The following is a 12,032-nucleotide window of genomic DNA, read 5'->3' on the forward strand; positions in this document are numbered from 1 at the left end:
AGGAGAAGCCCGCACACCGCAACGAAGAGCAGCCCCTGCTCGCCGCAACTAGAGAAAGCCTGCGTGCAGCAACAAAGACCCAATGCAGCCAAAAATAAATACACAAAATAAATAAATAAATAAATAATTTTTTTTAAAGTTCCTGTTTCTCTCTCTTTTACATCACCATTATTTCCTTCATAGCTCATATCACTATCTTTATCTCATTTATTGATTTGTTTGCTTTTTTACTTACCGCCCCCCCATGACACAAGGACTTTGCTGTGTTAGTTACCTCTACATCCCCAGCATAGAGAACTGTGCCTAGAACAGGATGGATACTCAATAAAGATGTGCTGAATGAATGAATAAATAAAAAGTTTCTAAACAAGAGAGGCAGAGTTGGACACCCTCCCTGCCCCCCAGTGGGATCTCAAGGAAAGAATGTAAATTAAGAGAAAGGGCTGGGGAGAAATAAACCCTTAGGGAACACAAATGGATAAAGTCATCCCAACTCCCCCACTGACAGTAACTGCTATCAGGGGCCAGGACAATGTCATAAGTGTTGCAATCTCCACAGCTTTCTTTTTCTCCCCAATAACTGTTCTTATTGTGGTAAAACACACGTAACTCCATGGTTTTCTCCTTTAGTTTCTACAGCTTCCCAGGGCTCAACTTCTTCCAGCAAAGCTATGGAGACATGTGACCTTGGGTATTTTTCAGATGAAAAGGAGTCTGGATACTATTGCTTTTGAAACCCACCTGGGTTTACCAAACAGATGTGGGTTTTGAGATTTAAAAAAAAAAAAAAAAAAGCTTTTCTACTTCCATTTAATGAGATTTAAATACAACAAAATTTTCCAGTTGTTCCTCATTGTTTTCTTTTTAATTTGACCCCTGCCACTTCCCTTTGGGCACTTACTCAGCGTTAAGAAAACCCACCGCCCTTCTTACCACCAGCATCCTCACAGCTGGCCCTCCCAGCACAGTTGAGCAGTAACCCAATCCTGAGCAGCAGTGATGACTCACAACCCAGAGAGACCGGGTCCCACAGAGGACAGCGCTGCCCACTCCATTTCAAAAACAGCAATTTGTCTGGCATTTCCATTTATGTTGGAACCCAAAGGGGTGAGTAAATCTGGGGGTTAGAGGGGGGCAAAGAAAATAAACTTCGGTGCTCTCTTTCCTTTCTAGATTCCTAAGCCTCAGTTCCCTGAGTTAGTGAAGTCACAGACTGCAAACCAAGGTCACTGACATTGCCAGGTTCAACTCAGCTATCCCAGGTATTTTCCTTTCACATTCAAATACCACACTTCTTTATAGGTGCCAGGGTCAGTCAGGTTCTTTAATTTCCTTTCCCTATTTGCATCCATTTGCCAAGTGACAAAGTATAGGTACACATGGGTCTGACCTTCTTATTCTTAGATCCCTACAAATGAGTACAAGGCCCCACGTGTGGTTTCTACACACTGTGGTCTTCACTTCTTTTAATCACTCCTTCAGAACACACGATAGGTCAAAAATTGCTAATAAACTAAATGAGGGAGGGGAGTCTGGCATAACTCTGTGCCAAGAAAACTTACCTCCAGTAAGGAGTGTGAGGCATAGTGTTGGTAGCTGAAAGTACCATCAAGGCTGAGCGTCTCCTGATTGTACAGGGAGCTACTGTAGAGACTGAGCTCCCGCCTCTGGGAGCCTACAGAAGCAAAACTGTGGAAGAAATAAAATGTTTGACCCTAATCCACAGAGTTTGGTCTTCTAAAGCAAAAGGAACCTTAAATCATAAACAGGCTCACTCAAAGGGAAAATCTGTGAAGCACCTACTCCCAGGAACTCCCCATTCTGCCCTAGGCCAGCCTGGGTTCAGCAGGCCCATAAATTGGCACTGTTGATATGACCTTCCCAGACTCTAGCTCAACAAGAGATAACAACAAAGCTGAGAGCTTTGGTAGCACTCAAAGGAGATTTGAGGGACTTAAAACATGCTGCTAAATATGGCAGCAGAAGTTCCTGTTTCTTGCAGTTGAACAAGGAAATCTCTTTATAATTACACTTGTAGATAAGATGCACCAAGCTACTCGGTACTACTCTTTCTTGTGAGGAACAGGTTAGCACCTCCTCGTCCCAATCCACCGCTCCTCCTCGGAGACTGGTCTCAGTGTTCACTGTCGGGGGCAGGTCTCACCTGGGGCTGGGGAAGCAACATGTCTCCTGGAAGATAAAGTGCCAGGAGCTTCTTACACAGCTCACTGTCTTAGCCACAACCATTTGCCTGGGGATAGTCACCACTCTTCATTCCCTAGCTCTCTCTGCCCCTGAATTTACACTCTCCCTCAGCCCACTTCCCTTCTTGCTCTTTTGCCCAGGGCTCTGCCACAGAACATGCATTACTCATCAGAGAGGGTCCTTTCAACCTAGATGCTCCTTTGTTCAGCCAGATTCCCCCTCTGGTTTACATAATTCTTTACAAAAGCAAGGTACAAGAGCTATGACCTCTGTACTGACAGGGGACACTTACTACTGCCCTGCCGATACTAGATATCTGTCCAAGACATGGAGGAAGGGGGTAGCGCCTCACATTTCTCAGCAGAACAAACTGGACAGACAGACTAGCCCCTCAGAAACAAACTCTACTTGGCTTACAAGGGAATAATAAATATAACTATAATGGCTCACATTGCATGAAGTGCTAGATATGAGGTGCTATTCTCAGCACTTGACATTTAGGCCTCACCACGACCCTATGAAATAGTACTATTACCACCTCCATTCTATAGAAGAGGGACTGGGGCATGGAAGGCTAAGTACCTTACCCAAGGCGACAGAGCTGGGACGTGGCAGAGCCAGAATGTGAACCCCGACAGCCCGACCAGGCTCTAGACATCACTCTTTCATTGGACGGCTCTTCCCTTAACACACAGGTTTGTCTCTGAGCACAACAGGCTCACTCCAGACTCTAAGGAGAGAGGGTCTGTCAAAAAACACTGCCAGTTTTCTCCACTGAGAGAAGGAAACAGTGTTGGCCGTATTTATTCACAGAGCTGGTCTAAGTCTTTACAGCAGAACAAATGAGTACTCCAAACATGTGTTGACCAAAATTTTTCCAGAGGCACTAAGTGAAACCACCACCTCCTTTCTTACTGACCTGGGAGACCTTCTAGCTTACTAAGGGCTAGAGCCTCTTTGCAAGTTGTTGCAACCAAGCCCTATGCAGCTGAGAACAAGTTCCCAGTCTCCAAGTTATACGAACCAAGGCAAAATGCTTCCTAGAATCCAGCTGATGGGGTTAAAAAAAAAAGTTACCCAAATACGTTTTTAAGCATAAACTATAAGTATGTTGGTCAGTTTGAGGAAATAAAATGTATCAAATATTTTACTTAGCTTCATAGGACTTTAGGGAAATCTAGTTGGAAAGATAAGATAATGCATATCAAGAGTCAAGTCAGAATGTCAACGAAAACACTCAATCCGAACCTTCCACTTCCTGGAAGAGGAAACTGAAGCCTAGAGAAGCCAAGTTACTTCCCCAAGGTCACCCAGCAAGTCATAGCTAGAGCCAGGACTAAAGCTCAGATCTGCTTACTACCTGGCCAGGGCTCTTTCTACTCCTGTATGCGGGCAAAGAAGTTCATAGGAGGGAGAGATCTCTAACAGCAGCAGCAGCTAGCATTTATTGAGAGCATATGTGTGCCAGAAACTAAGCTAAGTGCTTTATGTAAATTATCTCATCTAACCCCTGCAACAGATCTTTAAGATGGGTAATATTACTCCCAATTTACAGATAAAGACACTAAGGTTTACAAAGGTTAACTCCAGAGGTCCACAGATAGTAAGAGGAAGCTCCAGACTATGAACCTCCAGAGCTGGTTGCAAAACCTATGTTCTAAGCTGGGTCTTGAAGGATACAGGATAGAATTCATGGAAGCAGAGGTGAGGAGTGCTAGGGTAGCCAGTGTCCAGAGCACTGAGAGCAGCTTGGGAAGGGCCTCCAATGCTGCGTTAAGGAGGACCTCAAGGTCCTACCTGGGCCAGCCTGTAGGAAAGGGGCAAGCAAGAAGCAGTTCTAGACTCCCATGACTGTGAAGGGTAAGCATCCTACAAGAGGGTAAAGCTGAGCCTATGAAGCTGGGTTGAGAAGGACCACGTCAGAAACTCTCCTGGGTTCTTGAAAGATGAATAAAGTACAAAGTATACACTCCTTCTAAAAGAAGAATATGATTTGACTTTCCTAGCATAGTAACCCCAACCTGATTAAGAGATGCCAGCCTTACTCTCTTCCAAGAGCTGCTCTAAGTTGATAATAATAATGGAAAGCACTGAACATTTACTGTGTGCCAGGCACTGGGCTGAGAGCTTTATGTGTATCATTTCATTCAATCCTCACCACAACTGTAACAAGCTAAGAGTTATTATTATATCCATTTTACAGATGCCTCACAGAAAACTGGGGCTCAGAGAGATTAGATAAATTACCCAAGGTCACACAGCTAGTAAACAGTAATGTCAGATTCTAAACCTATGTTTATATGACCCCTGAGTTCCAGCCCTTAATCACTTCACTACACTGCATGTAAGATACTCTCATTATGTGCAAATAGTTCCATCAGAGCTGCTCTAAGGCAGCACCATACACTCACTGAATATCTAATAGTCACTGAGAGTTGAACAAACACATTACAGGTTGACTCACTTAAAAGCAATCTATAAAACTCAGTTGTCAGAACTCCGTAAGGGAGCCTGTGTTCCAAGACATGAATGAACATACCAAAATCAGTTCCTCAAACAAAGCTAAAGAGTTCTAGAAACTAGCTGACTTTATAGTTTTCCTTCCAATTTTCCCATTTCCCTTTTTCCATTCCCCACCCCTGCACACACACCCCATGGTCTGACGCTCTCAGAGAAGCCTAGGACGCCGTCCTCCTATTTCCAGTCCTTTAGTCGGCTCTCTCCCATTACTCAAACAGTGCTTCAAATCAGAGTCTAAGAGTTGGACCCTCTTCCTTTTTCCCAGTCTAAAGCATGAGATGGCCATTAACCCTACCATCAAAACCTAAAACTTCAGTAGGTCTGTGTTTCTTCTCAGTCACACGGACAGAGGCTCACACTGGGGAGGAAATAACTATACTACAACAAGTAATACTATATATATATATATATATATGGGATAAATCCCACACTTGATACTTTTTTAGATCTTCCCCAGCTCTTGGCCCAGACCCTCTGTATTCACTGACTAAATGGGTAAACAGACCAAGAGAACATATGGGCACCAGAGATGTCTCTGAGCCCAAAGAGCAAATGAACAGGGGTGCTGACCCCAGTGCCAGCCGCCCCCACCCACTCCTGCCCTCCCAGTGCTTGTTAGGACCTACACGACACTGTCTCCTTGAGCCCCTGGGGGTGGGCCGGCATTCTGCTATATCACGAAGGCCTCCTAGGTCAGCCCAGGTACACCCTCTATCACCCTTCCTGTCCCTGAGAACTACCCTCTCCTCAATCTCCTTCCCAGGGCCTCTCTCCTGTTCCTTCTAGTAATCTTTCTACTGCTTCAGATCTTGTCTCCCATAACCCTATGTTTATCTCATTTTTCCCAGGTTCAAATAGTCCTTCATCCACTGTGACGCTTCCTATTAGCCAATCTCCAGCTCACATACAAATCCCTTCAGTGACAAGTCACACAGAAAAAGAGTCTGGATCTTTGAGAAACAGGTGGTTTCATGACAAACTCTTAGGAACAGGTCAGCTTTGGTTAAGAAGGCTTCATATCCTGATTGCATATAATTCACCCTTTATAGAGACAGTGCAATCGAAGATTCAGGCAGTTTTCAGAGAAGAGTACCGTGATCATTTCAACAGCCCCTCAACAGCAGTATACCTGAGCCAAAAAAAAATGAGAAGGGATCTTTGGAGAAATCCTTCAATAAGGTAGTCTAGACTCATTCAGCATCCTCCTCTCCCCTCAACACACACATACACACACGCAGGCCAGTTTTCTAGGGCCCATGGCTAGAAACAGAGACCCTGGATTTTTCCTATCAGACAGTATCACGTGGCATGTTCCCCTCAGATGGATGCACCCAGCATTTCACCTCACCCACCTCCTGGGACAGGTGCACAGAGCACCTCCTCCCCAGCATAAAAGAGATGCACAGTCTCCCTCCCCACCCCCAGAAGAAGCCACTCACTCATGCAAGTTTTCCCACAGAAAGAGAAATCTCTGCAGACCATGCCAGGTGGTCTTTTTTTTTTTTCTTTCATGCCCTCCTGGCCCCTTCTCCACTTTCGCATGGTTCCTGCGAGGCCCCCTCCCCGCAGCCTGCTCTCCCTGCTTTCTGGAGGGACAGAAGGAAGACAAGCCAAAGCCCTGCAGGGCTGCTGCCCGGCCTCCCCCCGGCTCCACACACGTTCCCTTTGCTTGGCTGCCTCAGCAAACTCTCTTGGGCCCAACATGAGAAATCAGGAGTCTCCAGGGCAGTGACAGATAATAGCTAAGAGAAGCAACAGGATGACATGCTCTCAGCCTCTCAGTCCTGCCAGCCTGCAGGGAGGTGCTTTGGACGGCCCAGGACTCGGACCCTCTACCTCCCTCAGGTTCCTATCTCCCTGAAGTAGTCCTTAGAATCGGGTTAGGTGGGGACAGGGCGCAGCCTCTCTTAGTCCCGGGCCAGCAGTGTGGCCGTGATATCTGGAGTTGGGGTGCCCGTCCAAATGGTACGCCCAAGCCCTGCATTCCAGGGACAGGGGCAGAGCCAGCAGAACTGAGGACGGCCTTGGCCTGTCCTCCAAAGTATTTCAGAATTTCAACTTCCCTGGGTGACTGATTATTCTAATTTTACAGAGAGAAGGAGCCCAGGGGGAGAAAGTGCAGTAAGAGGAGTAAAGGAAGGGGGAGAGAGGGAGTAAGAACAGGAATGTTACTTTTTCACCCTTAAGGAACATGGAGGGATCCGATTTGTGACTCAGCTCTGGGAAACTGGGCTGACAAGGAGTGGGGAACAGCTGCAGCCCCAAGCTAAGCTGTGGACAGCTTCCCCTCAGGCTGGAGAGGATGCTGTGACAAGATTCACCTGGAAAAAAGGCTCCGTTATTAAAAAAAAAAAAAAAAAATCTGTCTGTTCAGGGGCTTCTTCCAAGGCACTACTCCAGGGCCTGGCTGGCAGGTGTGCCCTTGCCCTACAACAAAAGCTGCGGCTGCAGATGGGGTGCCAGCCCCTCCCTGTGTTCCCACGTAGTATGCCAGGAGCCTCCCGGGGTCTCTGAGGACAGAGCTGGGCCGCCCTTGCCCAGAGGCTCCACTCCCCTGCTATTCTGTTCTTTGCACAGTCCCAGGGCATATCGAGTATCTCTGCCCTTGGAATTCCCACTTCCTTGTTTCTTTCTTATTTCCCTCTAAGCTGTAGCCACAGGTTCCTAAAAGAGCTGCCCAGCCCCCAAGGACCTTTCAGAGCAATAACGCTTCCTGCCAGTTAGAACCCTGCCTTTCAAACCCAAAATGTAGGAGAAAGGCCTCCCCGCTCACTCGAAACAGTTTCCCCAGCAGAACCTAACAGGATGAGGGAACCAGCCCTGGCAACCAGTAGCCTCTCTTCCAGCTTCTAAAATCTATGACTCCGTAAGCGCCAGGCAGCTGTGGGGAAAAGCAAAGGGTCTCTTGGAATCCCTCTCCTCTATACTAAAACATGTGAGTCAGGTGACCCAAGGAAAGCTTCATCTCTGAAGGATCATTTATGGCTCAAAGTCTACAGTGAACATCACTAAACTTCCCAACCCAAAGAAAGCACTATTTGTTTCTTTTCACATCTTGAAGAAGTTTTAAAAGGATTTTCTCATTTTTATTTATAAATGCAAAAGAGAAGAAGGGACTTTATAAATGGGAAAACCAGAACAGAGAGCAAAGTGACTTTCCAGAAGAGAAAGGGACCATCCTTCAAGTGTCAATTCATAACATCTTACATTATATAGGACTTGACTTGTTTAAAACTACTTTCATGGAAATTATTTCATTTGCTCCCCCCAACAGTCCTATGAAGGAGCTATTATCATTATCTGCATCTCACAGCCAATAAATCTGAAGGTCGTAGAGGTTGAGGGCCTTGCCCGTGGCTACCTTTATGGTAAGTAGCAGAACCTGGCCATGGTTCAAGTCTCCTAAACCCAAATCCATTATTCATTCTGCTGCACCAAAAGAAAGATCACCTGCTAGCCCTCTTCACACGTGCAGGGGCCATAAAATTGGAGGAGCTGCCCAAACACAACCACACGAGTAGAGGAGAACTGAGATCCTGGATGTGAGCTGCCCACCGAAGGGCCCACTGACTCAGAGAGGCCTCCTCCTCACATCCCCCAACCTGAGTCCCAGCCAACAGCGCCATGCCACATCCCCCTAGTTAACCGAGGTGTCAACCAAGCAGAGGAGCCCTGGAGTGCAGTGAAAGGAGGCATCACTTTAGAAGCGGCCCGCCTGAGGTCCAGGGCCATGGAGTTCACCCTTATGGAGCCTCGGGCCACAACAGTGATGCACACATGTCCACATTCAGGGAGCCCGCTTGGGGACATGGCCAGTGCTTTCATTGGCAAGCTGACCCGAAGTTAATCAGAAGGCCCCCCTCATTGTTTGCCAGAGTACAAAAGACATTCTGTTCAGAAAGTTCAAGAAGAAAAACCAAAGAGCCAGGACGGCAGCTGTTCCCTCATCCCACAGAGAAACCAAAGGCATCCACCAAGTTTCCTGAGGCCCAGTAGTAAGTTTAAGATATAACATGGCTGAAGCGGAAGCACATCCTGACGGTTCTCCACGGCAGGGAGTGTCCACTGCGTTAACCCTCCTGATAAGATCACTGACAGCCTTAGCTACCTCATCACCTATGAAAGTGCCTTTCTGGAACAGTCTCTTCTCCTAGGCCACAATGAGTTCACCACACACTAGTCCTCTAGGTCAGAACAAGTTTCACCAAAACATAGGACAAACAGTGTAGAAGGGGCGTGCGGCATGGACACTGCATGCCCTGAGATTTGGTTAAAATATTAACCAAGGAATCCATTCAGCACAACCACAGCACTTCATGTCTCCTCAGGTAACCTAGGTCTTAGCAGCAGCTCACTCTGAGATATCTGGATAAGAAACCTCTTTGCAGGTCCCTCAGCCCCCAGACACCACCTGCCTCCACCCCATGTATTTTCTTAGGAAAGCCTGTGATGGACTTTATTAATGAAGGAGGACAGCTTGCTTCTTACCAAGCTACCTGGGGGCCAGAGAGAGAGACCGACCCCGGTTCAGATATCCCTAGGACAGTCCCTCTGTCCTAATAACTACTCCAGAGAGACTTGGAGCTCACCACAGGCTCCCAGTTGAGTTAATTAGCTTTTTTTTTTTTTTTTTCATTAGGTCAGACATAGCAGCACCAAGAGACAAAACAGACAGTGTTCACTAGAACAAACCAAGCCACTCAAAAGACACCGGAGTTTCCATGTAAGAACTACAAACACAATGCTGGAGTGACGATAACTCATTTTTTCTACATAAAAGACTCTTCCTGTAAAATATCCTGAGCCTTTGTGCTAAATAAAAGTAAGATGATGATTCCTATAGTGAAGTCTAAACACCTCAGGTTCAGTAAGAGTGAGATCAGCTAGATCTGCAAAGTCAAGAAAATTGGCTGTTTCCCTCCTCCTTAAGCTAATAGAATCCAACTGTTGGAGCATGACATCATTCCTGAGCCCCAAACCCCGAGCACAGAGTACAGACACTTGCCTGCCTCCCAGAAAACAGCCCAAGACTGGCCAGGAAAGAAGGAAAAACAATCCAAGCCCGGAGCTGACCTTACCTGAAAGTCCCGGTGCTTTCCTGCCCACTCCATTCTCAGCGGTTTGGCTCACACCACAGTCTGTTAGGGAGCCCAGGGCCCCCAAATCCACTCGCTCCGGCTCGGATACCTGCTGCGAGCTTCCCACGGCTCCTTCCTCTGACCTTTCGTGGCGCTCCTTCCAGCCAAATGAGCGGAGCACGGCTGGCCGGCCAGGCCAGTCGTCATGGAGACCCTGTTCTCGCCAGCGCTCGCTCCCGATCTCTCCCTCCCTCCCTCCCTTTCTCTCTCTCCCTCCCTTTCTCTCCCCCAACCCCTCCCTTGCTGTCTCCCTCTCTCTCCCTCAGTTCTGGGAGGCTTTCACGAAACAGCACTGTCTTTTGATCAGCTTGGTCTCTGCACGCATTCCACTCCTCCTACCTCCCTTCCAGTCAGACAAGGGCTCTGGGCTGCTCCTGGGAACTCGCTTCAACAGCTCAGAGGGGAGAAGGGAGAAGACAGTGAGTGGACTTGTTCTGCTCACCACCAGTGTCTCATTTTTTTACAACTTGGAAGAGTCCTGGCCAGGGGGGGAGGGAGCTAGCTGGAACACTTGGAGGGGAAGCAAGCCCTTCCTCTGGGTCCTGGAGTGAGGGTAGGAGGACCCAGATGCACTGCCTTGACTTGTTTGTGCGCTTGGGATTTTCCCCAGCAGCAGCTGAGGCGGAAATGCATTCACCTCCCTGGAGCTCGCCTGGACTGGCCTCTCTGCTTACCTTGCTGCCTGCCCAGGTCGTGGCGATGGCTTTAACCAGTGCAGGGACTCATGGTACTAGTGCTGGTGCCAAAGCAGTCTCTCATCTTCCTGCAGTGGAGAGGAAAGACACTAGGTCAGATCCAGTAAGTGTCCTGGGCAAGTCAGAGTCACAGCCCAAGCAACAAATGTGATACAAATACAGCCTAAAGCCCAGGCTTTCTGTGAGCTGTCGTCACGGCCAGAAATAATATCAGTGCTGTTAAAGAGCTAGCACAGTGCCTGGGACACAGCAGGCCCTCTAAGTGTAATCCCCCGGTGCAGATTTCTGCTTTGTAATATATTTTTTAAAATATTTATTTATTTGGCTGTGCCGGCTATTAGCTGTGGCATGTGGGATCTAGTTCCCTGACCAGGGATCAAACCCGGGCCCCCTAAATTGGAAGCACGGAGTCATCCACTGGACCACCAGGGAAGTCCCCTGCTTTGTAATATTCTTTTACATGCACTATTTTGTTCGATCCCCAAAACCTTTTGAAGTATACTGGATAGATATCATTATCACCATTTTATAGATGGGAAAACTAAGGCTCAGAGGGATCAAATATTTAGTCCACAGTTACAAAGCCAGTTTGGCAGTCGAAGAACTAACAGTAGAGACTAGTCCGCTGCCCCTAGTCTGGTACTTTCCTCTAAAGTACACTGCCATCTGATCTTACAAACTAACAGCTTTTTTGACAGCCAGTTATGAGATACAAGGCTGGGTTCCCTGGGGAAGATAGAGACTCCTTCTGAGTCGTGATCAGATAGGCCCTACTATCGTCTTTTAGCCTGAAGGCTCTACAATAGCCTCTATGAGATGTGAAACATACTGGTGCACAGATTAGAGAAAAAAAGTCCTGCCCTATAGCTATAAATTCCCTTACACTTCTCCAAAGTACTCTTACAAATCTTGGCTCATCTGTTCAACCCAAGAGACCCAGAGTTAGGATTGGTATTATCATACTAATTTAACAGATTTTTAAAAAAATCTAAAAGAGAGGTCAAATAACTTGGCCCAGGTCACAGAACCAGAAGATAACAGATCTAGAAATAGTACCCAAGCCTTTCAACTCTCTTCCGTATATTAAGCAGAGTAGTTCCAAGAGCACCAGACAGAGCAGGGGTCAGAATATCAGGCAGTGCCAGGCTCCACAACAGCCATGTGCCCTTGGGCAAATCACCTAGCCTCCCAGTTTCCACCTATAAAACCTACCCCCTGGGCAAGTGACAGGGCTGGTACAAGCATGAGAAGATGTGTGTGAAAGCATTCTCCTTCAATCGGGCACTGAGCTAAGAGCTTCATCTCAGCTGTTCTTCACCACCGACAAACAAAAACCTGGGGCAGTCAGTATGCCCCCAAGAGGACACTGAGGCTCAAGGAAGACATTTTTCAGTGTTGCTTCCTAAAACAGTGCTAGAGAGATCCTGATGGAATCTTTAATACTGAGATCCCTTGCAGAATTTCTGTGTTTTTG

The 12,032-nt window shown here is 47.2% G+C and overlaps 1 protein-coding gene across 6 annotated transcripts in view; it reads right to left on the reverse strand.

The window, feature by feature from the left end:
- Window positions 1-12,032, reverse strand: part of DENND2B (DENN domain containing 2B) — a 151,076-nt gene that overhangs the window by 96,231 nt on the left and 42,813 nt on the right. For 3 of the 6 annotated variants that reach the window (XM_036860060.1, XM_036860065.1, XM_036860059.1), the window contains exon 1: window positions 9,804-10,037. The exons of 1 other annotated variant lie outside the window; for it this stretch is intronic. The gene's annotated coding sequence lies outside the window, so the exon portion shown is untranslated. Of the gene's footprint in view, window positions 1-9,803; window positions 10,038-10,537; window positions 10,627-12,032 lie in introns of those variants that run through there. 2 more of the 6 variants (XM_036860061.1, XM_036860062.1) reach the window with 1 other exon arrangement.

The sequence above is a fragment of the Balaenoptera musculus genome, chromosome 8, assembly GCF_009873245.2.
Source record: "Balaenoptera musculus isolate JJ_BM4_2016_0621 chromosome 8, mBalMus1.pri.v3, whole genome shotgun sequence".
Taxonomy (NCBI): domain Eukaryota; kingdom Metazoa; phylum Chordata; class Mammalia; order Artiodactyla; family Balaenopteridae; genus Balaenoptera; species Balaenoptera musculus.